Raw genomic sequence first — 10,163 nt, 5'->3', positions numbered from 1 at the left:
AGAAACTGTCTCAACAGAAAGAACTAGAGAATAAGCCTGATTCCTAAAACCGGAGAACAGAATGACTCACTCCAACAAGAAATGTTTCTTATTTGAAGCAACCGATGCCCAAGATCCAACCATTCAGAGGAGGAGGAGCTGACAGACAATTCGTCATTGTGCAAACTGAAAACCAGGAAGCTGGACATGCTTTACTGGAAGGCATTTCTGCTGACTACATTTAGTATTAATAACCCCTGTAAAAGACAGGCTTCAGACTGCCATGGCAAGTATAATGCCACTCTCCCCTGACAGGGGTCTGAGGAGAGGAATTGCCCCTCTGTGCTGTGGCCCAAATCTCAGCCTGGAAGCCACAGACTAGCCCTGAGATCCTGTGGCTGGGGCGCTCCTTGAGTCAAGGCAGGCTTCTAGCTGAAATGTGGGGAGACTCTGTGTGAAAAAAGGGGGGTGGGTCTGACCCAGTCCTGAGTAGGCTAACAGCACTGTTCGCACCCCTGGTCACGCGCCCAGGGCTATAGTGAGCAGGGCCTCTCTGAGCCGAGGCTGGGGCGGTGGTGATACGGAGATCTGTCTCTCAGGACCTGCTCTGGGCCCTCCCCAGCTTTTCTTCGTCCTTCATACCCTCCCCACTCTCTGCTTCTGTTTCCTATTTGAATTCTTTTAGGGATTTTCTGCCCGTTTGTTTTCTTTTTTAAAGATTTTATTTTCCTTTTTCTCCCAAAGCCCCCCAGTACATAGTTGTGTATTTTTAGTTGTGGGTCCTTCTAGTTGTGGCATGTGGGATGCCGCCTCAGCACGGCCTGATGAGCAGTCCTATGTCCGCGCCCAGGATCCGAACCAGCGTAACCCTGGGCCGCTGAAGCGGAGTGCACGAACTCACCCACTCGGCCACGGGGCTGGCCCCTGCCCTTTTGTTTTCATATCTTGTACATTTTTAAAAAATTATTTTATTGAGGTCATATTGGCTTATAAAATTGTGTAAATTTCAGGTGTACATTATTATATTTCCGTTTCTATATAGATTGTATTGTGTCCACCACCGATAGTCTGGGGTTCATCTGTCACCATACACATGTGCCCCCTATACCTTTTGCCCTCTCCCAACTCCTTTCCCCTCAGCCACATGCAAAAGAATGAAAGTAGACCACTATCTTACACCATATGCAAAAATTAACTCAAAATGGATTAAAGACTTGAATGCAAGACCTGAAACTATAAAACTCCTAGATGAAAACGTAGGCAGTACACTCTTTGACGTGGGTCTTAGCAGCATATTTTCAAGTACCATGTCTGACCGGGCAAGGGAAACAAAAGAAAAAATAAGCAAATGGACTACATCATCTTGTGCATTTTGTAACCGAAACACTGACAATAATGCAGTACCTATATTTGTACCCTTTACACGAATTATCTCTAATTCTCTCAGCAATGCAGGGGATCGTTCTTCCACGTGATGGATGAGGAAACTGAGGCTTAAACAGTTACATAGACTCAAACTCAGTCCTGTTGGGCCACACACAAGGATTTTTCCACTATAACACAATAGCCCCTCTTCCCCAACGCTTAGGATTTGAAGTGAACCGTGGGGATGGAAGAGCAATAAATTTAAACTAGGATAGAGTGACTATGCACAAAGGTCAGACAGTCTTTGGGTTCTCAGTCCCCTGAGAAAAGGAGCTGGTCTAATGGCACCCGCTAACATTTATCAAACGTTTTGTGTGCCAGACACGACCACCTAAACTGGCTCATTTCACCTTCTGGACAATTCTCAGAAGTGGATGCTACTTTTGCTCCCATTTTATGGATGAGGAAACCGAGGCTTGGAGAAGTTGAAAGCTTTGGCCAAGTGCATTCAACTAGTGAGTGACAGAATGAGGTCTGTCTGTCTCTAAGACCCTGACCAGTTAATCACTGTCTAAATATTAATACACAACCATGGCTCTCAATTTCACTGATCTGAGAATTACCTGACAAGTCTCAAAAAATGCCAGTCCTCAGGCCCCAGCTTTGGAATTCCCACCTGAGCAGAATTACAGGAGACAAGACAGACTGAGCCCTTAGTGTCATGCTCTGGCCTCCAACAGTTCTCAACAAATATTCACTACCTTTGTTACTTCGGCTCACAACGTCTGTAAGGCGGTTTGAATTACGCAACTTATTGTACAGGTGAGGAACTAAGTTCAGCATCAATCAGCTGACAAGTGGCAGGGCCGGGGAAGTCTCAGTCGAGGGTTTCTGCTCATCCCCTGTCTGCACCCAGGCCCAGCCCGGCAGACATGGATGAGCCCCTGGAGGTGCTGAGGATGAGTCTCAGGGCTTCCACTTGTGTCATTTGTAAGGTGTTGACCCTAGTCACTCCCAGCCTTAGCTCTTCTTAAAAACGAAGATGAATAACTAACCAGGGAGTCGTGAACCTTAAGTCGGTTAAGATTCTATTGTGATCCGCAAGGATCATTATTAATTCACTTGCTCTAACTGGTTTCTTGCCTCCATCTTGAGCTATGTCTTTATATCGAAATGAATAATGTAGGTAGTCTGTAGTCCCAGGGCAGCTGGGGGACCTGGAGGTGCAACAGCAGCAGGGCCTGGGGAGCGGGCCTGCCCAGCGCAGGGTGAGGACAGCCTGGTACGACCTAACCGCCAAGGGGTTTCCACCCTCCTGACACTCCGCTCCCACCCGGAGCCCTGCCCCAAAGCCTCAGCTCTCCATCTGGAGCTGTGAGTCTCCCTAAGGAAGCCGAGAAGGACTGGACGTCTTCTCACCCGCATGCCGCGCACCCTTCCCGCACTGGACTGGATTCGAACCACAGGGCGTCAGTCACAGATAAATACCGACAGTGAAACAAAAATCCGCTGACTGTGCACCTTCTTTCGTTTGCTGCTTCCTTATTTACTTGTGTGTAGCTGACCCAGGCCGGTGGTCTGGTTTGTGGATTCGATTGGGTCCCGCGTCCTCCTTTTTTGACTCTGGCGCTGGCCTTGGCTGGGCCCTGGACTCCCTCCAGGGAGTGGAGAGGGAAAGGAAAAGAGATGGCTTCCTGTCAATCCGTTCCATCCCCTCCTGGGCCCTGCAGGGAGGGAAGCAATTGGTTGTCCAAACATTGTTAACAGCCAGCATTTTTATTTCGGAGTTGAGATGATTAGACAGTCGGGCAGATAGAAAGGTTTATAGTCGCTGACCTCAACACGAATATTCTGCAACTTGCTGGTTGCCAGTCCCTGCTCCTCTACTCTCTCAAAAGAAACTATTGCAGACAAGATCCCATATCACTGATCTAGAAAGGAGGAAATTGAAGCGGCCCTGGTAGTCTACTGGTTAAGATTTGGTGCTCTCACCGGCGCAGCCCGGGTTTGTTGCCCCGTCATGGAACCACACCACCCATCTGTCAGTTGTCACACTGAGGCAGCGGCTCACATAGAGAGCCAAACTCACCACGAGGGTGCGCAATTACGCACTAAAGCCCTAGAACAAAAAAAGGAAGAAAGGGGGAAATCGAGGCAATTGTTGAGCTGTGATGCCAATATTCACGTCACCAACCTAGCTTTTTCAACATTTTCTTGAAGGTCTAACTGAAGAAAAGGTGAGGGTCCTCCATGTTCATTTCACTGTGTGCCCACACCAAGAAGTGGGGCACCTCAAACCATAAGGACAAGTTCCAAGAGTCATTTAAAGAAATTTTTTATGATGGTAAAATATACATAACTGAAAACGTACCATTCTAACCATTTTTAAGTGTGCAGTTCAGTGGCGTTAAGTATATTCACAGCGTTGTGCAACTGTCACCACCATCCCAGAGTCACTTTAAAGCTTACAAGAACAATGTATTTGTTAAGCATGAGGCAGTTTTAAAGCATTTTCGCTACTTTATCTCATTTTTTAAAATTTTTATTTTTTTTTTAAAGATTGGCATCTGAGCTAACATCTGTTGTCAATCTTCTCTTTTCTTCTTCTTCTCCCCAAAGCCCCCCAGTACGTAGTTGTATATTCTTGTTGTGGGTCCTTCTGGTTGTGGCATGTGGAACGCTGTCTCAGCATGGCCTGATGAGCAGTGCCATGTCCGCACCCAGAATCCGAACCAGGGAAACCCTGGGCCACAGAAGTTGAGCTCATGAACTTAACCACTCAGCCACTGGGTCAGCCCCCACTTTATCTCATTTGATCCTCATTGGTAACCACATTTTTGGTCTAAGGTAGGCAGGGTAGGTGTTATGAAGACATTTAGGAAACCAAAGCTCAGAAAGACGAAGTGCCTGAGCTGGGACCACACAGCGACTATATCTACAGACAGCACGAGTGACGGCTTCTTAAAAAATCAAAAGATGGGAGGACATTCTCTGAAACAGGTATTTTCTCCATTTTAAAAGGAGTCAGTCCTTATTTTCTGCAAAGGAAATTCATTTTTATTTTTTCTCAATGCAAAAAGGATTTTAAGAACTTCTATGGTACTAACAATTAAAACATTTATTTTAAAAAATTGGGCAATGATTTCTTTTCTCAAAACTGTTAGTAAAAATAATAATAGTACTCACATTCTCAGTAGGACAGCTGGTGTGCAGGCACAGGCCAGCCCAAGTAGACAAAGTGTATATTTGGCGTCTTCCCCCCACAGCACATTGTTTCTTCCCCAGAAGTGTCCTCCCAGCCCCGCAGTCCATACCCCATTCCTACAGAACCCAGCTCTCAACACCCAAAGTGGTAACTCACCTGCTCTCCTAGGAGGGTTAATGCAGTTTCTTATGTCTCTTTCTTGGCACAGTCTATACAAAAACAAATGCAAACATATACTTGCATTAACTTTAATTTTTGCACAAATGATTTGTATACTTGTATAAACGTGTGTGTGTGTGTGTGTGCACGCACCACAATTTTCTCATCTAACTCTATCTCGTAGCTCTTTTCACATCGGTACTTAGGAACTGCCTCACTCCTCCTTGTTGCTGCTCAGGGCTCCTAGGCTGGAGTTTAACACCACCTGGGACAGTGTGCAATCTAGTCAGCATCTCTGCACATCCCCGGGGCTCCTCAGAACAACGATGTTGAAGAGTAAAGATGCCATGTTGACCCAGAGTCTGACCCCGGGAGCCTGGCCTTTGATTCGGGCAGTTGGCCAGTGAGCCAAAGGACCAGGAAGCGGTCTCCCACCACTGGGGCTGGGCATGTCATGGACTCTCCAACTCAGAATTTTTTTTTTCTCTAAAGTTATTCAGAAGATTAAGCCAGAGAGCCCTGGTAAGAGTCATTACAAATAACGTCTTAGAGGTGTTGATAGAATTCATGTTCATTCATTATTAAACAAACATGGATCAGGAGCTCAGTGATGGTTTATTGTTTCACAAACCAAAAAGGTCGTGAGTAGACACAAGAACTAGGTTATAATATTAACATTTTTGTGATTTACAACATTATGATATAAACTTCCAGAATCTGGTGAGGGATGACTCACCTCACCAGACACAACATGTTGTAGGGGACCAGAATATGCCACCCCAAAAGATGCCACTTTGGCATAGGATGATTTTGAACTGGAGGCAAATGAGAATCAACAGATGCAAAAAGAAGCCTTCTGGAGCATTCTTTATCTGACTATAAGTAGAAACTTCTGAGGAATGAGGATGGCCATAAATCCCTCTCCCAGGGAAGTTTCATGGCCGTGAAAAAGATGGCAAGTTGGCGCCAGTTTAGACCTGCACCAACACACCTAGTTGCCCCGGGTAGTCACCTTCCCGCAGTCTGCCATTCTTGAAGGCCTTAAACTCTTTACCTTTGTCTTATCACTTCTCCACATATCTATTGTTCTTCACTGAGAGGCCAGATAAGCCCAAGTTCTAATCACCCTTTTGAGTTCCCCATCACTGAGTTTTCTCCCACTTGATGTGCTCGGTTAACAAACTGTTTGTTTTCCACTTGCTCATTGTCTTTTGTAGTCTAATTTGCAGGGCCCCAGGCAGGGAACCTGGGAGGGTAGAGGGAAAAGTTATTCCTCCTCCTCAGTGTCAAGAATCATCCCAGTGACAGAGCAGAGGAGTGGCAAAGTGTCGTTGCCAGTCCTGTGGTCTCCATCTTCTTTCTCTCTTTCTTTTGTGCAAGAGCTGTGAATGAAATGCTCCTGATGGCTCAGAATTTCAGCTAAATCTCCACAATTAAGGACAATTGTATCCCCAAATACTAAAGAGGAGATGCTGGACACATCCTGGTAGGAATAATCAAAGGCAGTGTATCAATCATGTCTTTTATTTTGTACTTTTGATGCTTTGACATCTTGAGGCCTTGCTGATCCTGGAGAGACTGCTCCTCCCCCCTCCCTCTCCCCACCCCCCAGCCCAGGGCTGGCTAGTCCTTAGAGAGAACAAACAGCTTGCCTGTGAGGGCACCTTTCACATGCAAATCAACCAATCCAGAGGCCGTACCTCAACCACATCCTTTAAGAGACCTTATACTATTCCCCTGCCCTAATCACCCATGGCCAGGTACCAGACAGCTACAGACGGCCCCAACCTCCCAGAGCCCACTGAAATTGTGCAAACTAACCCATCCTAAGCCTGATTGCCCTGCTTCACCCTTTCCTTCCCACAGAAACCATAATAAAGCCTCCTGCCCACATTTCCCCCTCACCCTCTCTGCCTCCCGACCAACTTGGTGCTTTCCCATGTGGTCCTGGGTGGAGGGCCCCTCCTCTTGGGATCTGTGAGTATAAACTTCTTCATTAAGACAGTCGTTCTAAGTCTGTGTGTCTTACCACATTTGGTTAAAACAAACCCCAGTTACCCTTAAAACAGACTCTGTACTTCCTGCTCAATTTTTCCGTAAACCTAAAACTATTCTAAACAATAAGTCTAGGGGTCCAGCCTGGTGGTGTAGTGGTTAAGTTCATGCACTCCACTTCGGTGGCCCAGGGTTCATTGGTTCAGATCCCAGGTGCAGACCTACACACTACTCATCACGCCACGCTGTGGAGGCATCCCATATACAAAACAGAGGAGGACTGGCAGAGATGTTAGCTCAGGGACAATCTTCCTCAAGCAAAAAGAGGAAGATTGGCAGAGATATTAGCTCAGCTCAACGACAATCTTTCTCACCAAAAATAAATAAATAAATAAATAAAGTCCATTACTTTAAAAAAAAGTCTCAAACATGAGATTCCCTGATTACTGGATAAAGATGACACTGTAGTGAAATGAAGAAAAGATGGTCTTTATAATAAATAATGACAGATCAACTGGATAGCCATATAAAAGTAAAATGAACCTTTATCTCCTACCTACAGAAAATTCAAATCCAGATGGATCATAAATCTAAACACGAAAAGGAAAGCAATAAGGCTTTTAAAGAGATCCTAAGAGAATGTCTTCATGATGTTGGAGTAGTCAAAGACTCTTAAACAGGACACTAAATGTGCTAACTATAAGGGAAACAATGATCAGCTGGAGTGTTTTGGAATTAAGAGCTTCTGTTCAGAAGATGATACCATGAAGAGAATAAAAAACGGGCCAGAGAACAGGACAGGAAATGTTATGCTCTGGAGCAACCTCTAAGCCATGTTGATCAATGACAAGGGGTGTGCGGAGCCGCAAAGGCCGAATGACACCAGGACTAGCCCAGGCGGCCACAGAAATCACAGACTGGCGTCTCCTGCGTTCCAGCCCGGCAGTAGCGTGATGGAGATCTCCAGACTGAACCCTTCCAATGATCTTCTGAGGGGAAATTGGCATCTTGCTCTGAAATGAGTTTTAACTGCAAACTAACTCAGGCTGAAACCCTAAACGGATGCTTTTGCCACTTGGGATCGTCCATCATGGCCACCTCTGTCAGCCATGTTCCCCCTAGATCCAGTGGGACGTCCGCTCAGCACAGAAGCTGGTCACACACCAGAACTCCTGCAGCAAGACCTCCACACACCCCGGCAGTTGTCACCACCCCTGCATTCTGTCAACCTGTAAGGAGAACCCATGATTTTCTTACCTGACATTTTCTATTATATTGTTCTGCATACTTTTCTTTGCCTTGTTAATTATTTAAACAGTGGGAAAAGAGAGAGAATTGATTACCATGACTAAGAAAGTAGGGGGTTTGGACCTCAAAAATTGAGGCTGTTAACAGGTTGTGCTAATGGGAATCCTGGGAAATGCCACGACCCCCGGGGACGAGCGGGGCTGACACTGAGGGAGGACCTCCACCCGGACAGCTGCCCGAGGACCCACGTGTGCTCTCGGAGGAGTGCAAGAGAAACTTGTAGCTTACACATATTCAGTTAAGAAAACTAGCACCTGGACGTCCCAGTAGCCACCAGCGTAGACAATTCTAGAAGCAAATTCATTCCTTCTTAAAATTCTAAATAAATCTTACCAGAGGGCAAAAGCAGGTACTTCTTTCTGGGATGTGTTCTTCCCAAGAAACGCCTCCAAAACTACAACGAAAGTCAAATGAAGAACAAATCACACATCGTGCTAGTGTTCCTGAGAACACAACTTCTGGAATTTCTGCAGGCAGAACAGACAGCAAATCAGTGTGAGAGGCTGGGGATCTGAGCAGACACGAGACGCTGCTTTCTCCACGTCATGGCTGCAGGTCAGGCCACATTGCGAAGCGGAGAGAGCACAGGCCCAGGGCAGGGCGTGAGGGACCCGAACTTGGGTCTGGGCTGGTCAGTTCAGCTCTCAGGCCCTTCTACACTCCAAAATGAGGAAGCTAGACTAGGCGATCTCTAAGCACACTTTCAGTTCAAGCATTTGACGAGAGCACAATGATATCCCCTTTTTTTCATTCAGGATCTCAACTTATTTTTCATCTAGGATTCTTGTTAAGACATTCATTCATTCAAATACATACATAATAGGGCCTCAATACATACATACATATATTGAGAGAGACCGAGAGAAACCCTATTTTAAGCTAGATACCGTTCTGGCAGAAAGCAGTGAAAGAAACAGAAAAAGTTCTAGCCCTCATGATGTGATTCAGTTTGAATTTTTTCTTACATTAAAATGAGAGGGGAGCTTTCAGTTCTGAGACGCAATGGCATAGACTCACTTTTCCCTGCTCCTCCCCTCTAAGTACAACTAAACACCCTGAAAATAATCCAACAGGCACACAATGGCTCTCAGGGGTGCAAAGAAGGCAGCCTGGGGAGGAGCTGGAAATTGGAGGAAGGACACCCTGTCTTTTCCCCCAGATTTTCCTTTTATCTCCAGACATGCCAGACTGAGACCTGGAGAGGCCTAGAACACAGAACTGCCAACAGGCATAGATCAAAAAGAAGAAAATAAAGAAAAAACAACAAAAAGAAAAATGAGCTGTCTCCCGCCAAAAGACTGGGAAAGGAGTTGCCAAGCAGAAAGCTGGCAGGCAAGATAGTCTGGATTCACAATGGGATGGTCTGGGACCCAGGCCTCACTCCAAACCCAGAGTAGTGGCAGGCTACCCTGGTGGTCCCTTAGATCTTTGTTGATAGTGCCATCATGTGGATTCCAACTCTAGTGACCCTGAGCTCTATCAGACATTACTCCGCTGCTATTTCACAGGTCACTTTTTCCGAAAGTTGGTCCCCAGGTCCTTCTTCTTGGTCTGTCTAGTCTGGAGGCTCTGCTGAAATCTGTCCACCATGAGTGACCCTGCTGGTATCTGAAATATCAGTGGCATGGCTTTCAGCATCACAGCAACATGCAGCCACTAAAGTGCAACAACCGACAGATGGGTGGTGTGGTTCCCTGACCGGGACATGACCCGGGCCCGCAGCTGCGAGAGTGCCGGATCTTAACCACTAGACCACCAGGGCTGGCCCTTGGGTCCACAGTGAGGAAATGTGAACAGTGGATGATGAGAATGTTGACTGGACTCAGAATTCTAGGTTTGTTGCTGCCTTTCTCACTGATTATCGAACCCAATTAAATCTCCTCATGGAGTAAGTTCAGTTGGTTTGGGACACAATCCAGATCTTAACTGATAAATCCCCAGACCTGGAAAAAGTGGCTACCGTCCGAACAGCACAACAGAAAGATCAACAGAAAGAGTGAGGCAGAAATCATCTCCTGGACAATCAGGCAAAGGCCTTCCCAGGAGATCTCTGGGTTCTGTTACTCAATGACTAGTCTCAAAAGAGGACATCTCCCCTGCAAGGAACTCATGGCCAGGTACCAGGCCATGCGGAGCTTGACAGGCAGCCCAC

General features: G+C 46.3%; 1 long non-coding RNA gene across 1 annotated transcript; it reads right to left on the bottom strand.

Annotated features, from left to right (window-relative positions):
* Nucleotides 1-2,944: 2,944 nt before the first annotated feature.
* On the bottom strand, nt 2,945-8,483 carry LOC139045141 (uncharacterized). The gene is made up of 3 exons (XR_011502981.1): nt 8,345-8,483; nt 4,706-4,758; nt 2,945-3,068 (listed from the first exon to the last, which is right to left on the bottom strand). It is a non-coding gene; the product is annotated as an uncharacterized lncRNA (long non-coding RNA).
* Nucleotides 8,484-10,163: the final 1,680 nt, after the last annotated feature.

This window comes from Equus asinus, chromosome 4, assembly GCF_041296235.1.
Source record: "Equus asinus isolate D_3611 breed Donkey chromosome 4, EquAss-T2T_v2, whole genome shotgun sequence".
NCBI lineage: Eukaryota > Metazoa > Chordata > Mammalia > Perissodactyla > Equidae > Equus > Equus asinus.
Note: the sequence above shows the minus strand (reverse complement) of the source record. Positions and strands in the feature narration are given on the sequence as shown.